Source organism: Lipotes vexillifer, unplaced genomic scaffold (genome assembly GCF_000442215.2).
Source record: "Lipotes vexillifer unplaced genomic scaffold, Lipotes_vexillifer_v1.1 scaffold914, whole genome shotgun sequence".
Lineage (NCBI taxonomy): Eukaryota > Metazoa > Chordata > Mammalia > Artiodactyla > Lipotidae > Lipotes > Lipotes vexillifer.
The window spans coordinates 3,531,698-3,535,692 of record NW_006780388.1 but is presented as its reverse complement, the minus strand read 5'-3'; positions in this window follow the sequence as shown (position 1 = coordinate 3,535,692).

The window sequence follows — 3,995 nt, the reverse complement described above, 5'->3', positions numbered from 1 at the left end:
ACTTTCACCAGGACCCTGTCTTCACCTGGGTCCCGCAGCCCCACCTGGCCTAGCCTCGGTGGGAATTTGCTCCTATTTATCATATTTACCCATGTTTGTGTCTCTGGAAATCGAGGCTTCTTAGCTTTCATCAGTTTTAGGAGAAGTCTCACCTGTAACCTTTCAATGCTTGCATCTCCTTCCTTTCTTTTCTCTCTCCTCTGGAGCTCCTTCTAGGGCAGGGATCAGAAGTATTTTAGGCTTCATGGGCCCAAGTGTCTTTGTCAACTATTTGACTCACAACATGTGTACTCCTGGGTGAGGTTGGTTCCAGTAAAAAGACGGAGGGGAGTGGGGGCGAGAAGGCAGACGCAGCCCCGGTCACCCACCCCTGGTCTCCTGGCCTCTCTTTCATTTATTTTGTCTTTCGTCCCCTCTGTGGGGCACTCAAGCTTGTCCCCAAACCTTTCTCTTCCAATTCATTAATTCTCTCTGCAGCTTCGCCCAGTTTGCCGTCCACCCTGCCATGCACTTTGTACTCTCAAAGGTTGTCTTCACATCTACGAGCTCCACTCCCCTTTCCCATGATGTCTCATTTTTTCCCTTGGGTATTGGCTCCTTCTTTTGTGTTTTTCACACTCTTTGACACCCTCTTGCTGGTGCTTGTCTCTGACATTGTGTAAGCTCATGTTTTGTATTAATTAATTAATTTATTTTTTGGCCACACTGCAAGGCATGTGGGATTTTAGTTCCCTGACCAGGGATTGAACCCATGCCCCCTGCAGTGGAAGCATGGAGTCCTAACCACTGGACCTCCAGGGGATTCCCCAGCTCATGTTTTTGAGCTCATGGTGCTGGTTTCCTTGTGAACTAAGCCCCAGCAGGACCTGGTTGGAGGGTTATCCCTTCAGAGGAGTTGACAGCATGTGGTCCAAGGGCCTGGGGTGTCGCTGGCCGGCTTTTATGTCATGCCTTGGCTGGAGGATTTCTAGACCAGCAGGGCCTTTGTGAAGCCAGCCTGTGGTTTCAAGCTCCAGGACACACCTCTCTCTCCCGCCCAGGGGCCAGGCGGACACAGACAATGCCTGTGCGTGGATCTTCCCAGCCTCCTGGGACCCCAATTCCAAACCTGCCTTGCCTGGACGCAAAGCCTTGTCTCCTCATAGCAGTCAGCACCAAATACCCTGGTTAGGAGACAGGAGCTCATGCTGCTTCAGCCCCTAATCCAGACCGTGGTTGCAGATTCCAGGCTCATCACCTGGTTCTTCGTACCCTCAGCTGTGGTCTGAGTGTCTGTGTCCCCCTAGATCCATGTGTGGTAACCTGACCCCCAGGTGATGGTGTCAGGAGATGGGGCCTTCGGGAGGTGACCAGGTTGTGAGGGTGGAGCCTCACGGTGGGATTAGTGTCCTTACAAACAAGACCCCACAGAGCCCCTCCTCCCCATAAGGACACAGAGGGAGGTCGGCTGTCGGCAATCCGACCACGTTGGCACATGGTCCTGGACATTCAGGCTCCAGAACTATGAGACGTAAATTTCTCCTGTTTATAAGCCTCCCAGTATGGCGTTCTGTTACAGCTGCCCAAGCGACCATGACACCCCCTTCATTTATTATCCCCTTTCTTTCCTGGTGAGTCCAGCTAAGCCCTTAAAGTAGTCCTTAAAGTCTGTTGTAGTTTCTGCAGCATTTCTCGGTGTCATTGGTTGGGATTTTCAGGTTACACTTTTCTCGTCACTGCTGCTGCCCGGGACACCCCAGTCCATCCTGTATATGCCTGCAGAGCCTGGAGCCCCTAGGCCAGACCCCAGCTCCCCTGAAGACAGAGAGGCAGAGTCCATGGCTTCAAACAGGTACCCAGTTGCCAGTGTGGGCTCTGGGGACACAGACTGTCCACATTCCAGATGAGGAGAAGGAAGAGAGAGGAGACCAGGTCTGGCACCACCGGGAGGTGACTGGCTAGGCGGCTGCAGCGGCTGCTTGATAAAGCTGCAAAAAAGCTGCAACAAAGGAGAGACCCATGTGACGGTGGAGGGCATTTCCCGGGGATGCCTGGGACAGCCCAGGCCTTCCCCAAGGCCACAACGAGGCTTGTGCACGAGTCAGAATGGGGCCAGGTCTCCAAGGGTGACCGGGCAAAGGAGGGCTGAATGCGGAGGGGAGTCAGTGGTGGATGCTGGGGGTTCTTTCAGTGACAGCCCAGGCGATGGGCTGGGCTGTCATGCGGGTAGGGACCTAGGAGAGAGCCCCATGACCTGCTCCCCACCTGGCTGTGTCGTGGGACAAATGCTGCCCCCCAAAGACACGGCCCCATCCTAATCCCTTAACCTGTGAGCGGGACCTCATTTGGAAGAAGAGTCTTTGCAGATGTAATTAAGGATCTTGAAATGAGATGATCCTGGATTATCCAGGTAAGCCCTAAATCCAGTTCTTTATAAGGTAAGAGAGGGAGAGATAAGACACAGACACACGTGGGGAGTTGGCTGGGTGACAAAGAGCCAGAGATGGGGGTGATGAAGCCACAAGCCAAGGGACACCAAGGATGCTGGTACCTCCAGGAGGTGCAGGCAGCAGGACAGGGCCTCCCCCAACATCTTTGAGGGAGCGTGGCCCTGCAACACCTCAATGTTGGATCTCCGGCCCAGACCATGGGAATAGATGCCCTTTGTTTTAAGCCCCTTGGTTTGTGATGGTTTGTTACCATGGCCCCCAGACACTCACACTGGGCTCTTCTAGAACAGAGACCCCTTGGTGAGCATGAACACCACTGTTTTGGGCACTCACCCAGCATCTCCCGTGTAGAGACCGCGCACGGTCACAGGGCCCTGTGAGGGAGTGACCAGTATTCCCACTTTCAGAGGGAAAACTGAGGCTCCCAGAGGTCAGCCCCTCGGCCCTGGTGACGTGGGCCCCAAGGACAGAGTCGGGTCTTGAACCCGGCCCTGCACAGAGTGGGGCGTCAGTTTCATCTGACCTCAGGTTGGAGGGGTGTCCGCCCCTGAAGGCAAGGTCAGCCTGCTGAGATGGACACACGGGACTCTGCTAGAGGGGGCCTTCAGGAGGTGGGGGCTGAGAAGGGGCCTCCCGCCTGCCCCTCACAACAGCCCTTCCCTCAGACCTTCCCCAGCTGCTGTTGGAGGAGGAAACCCACTGCCCAAGGTCCCTGGGCACCTTCGCCCACCACCCCCTTCCTCCAGGGGGGCCGCAACCAACCCTCCCCTGGCCATGGAAGGAAGCACATGCTAGAGGCTGCAGGGCCCCAGGGCAGAGGATCCCAAGTCCCTGAGCCCTTTGCTGCCTTCCTCAGGGCTGAGATGTTGCTTCCTCTGCCTCAGGTGCAGGATCAGAGGGGAAGGAAAAGATAAAAGCATGAGTGAGAGAGGATGTGTGTGGCCTGAAATCAAAATCTCTCCGGGAACCCTAATCGGTGGGAACCTCCGCCCCATCAGGACATGCGGCCTGGTGCTCAGGCCCGTAATGGGGCTGCCTTCCCACTCTGTCCTCCAGCACGTAAGATTCTCTCTCTGGGAGCCTCTTCATGACTGAGAACGAGATCTAGAGGAAATGCACTGATACAAAGTGTTCAATTCACTGAAGGTGGGGGGCCATTATCTCTGAGCACAGATGTTTTTTTTTGTTTGTTTGTTTGTTTGTGTATTTTTTTGTGGTACTCGGGCCTCTCACTGTTGTGGCCTCTCCCGTTGCGGAGCACAGGCTCCGGACGCGCAGGCTCAGTGGCCATGGCTCACGGGCCCAGCCGCTCCGCGGCATGTGGGATCTTCCCGGACTGGGGCACGAACCCGTGTCCCCTGCATCGGCAGGCGGACTCTCAACCACTGTGCCACCAGGGAAGCCCTATGGCTATGTTTTTGTGTTTTCTTTGAGAAATATTTGTCCACATCAAAGTTGCAGAGATATTTACCCAGAACTTCTACGGACAGTCATAGTTTTAGTTTTTATGCGGGGTCTATGCTTTGTTTCAAATTGTCTCGTGTGTCCAGGGGTCATTTTCCTGCT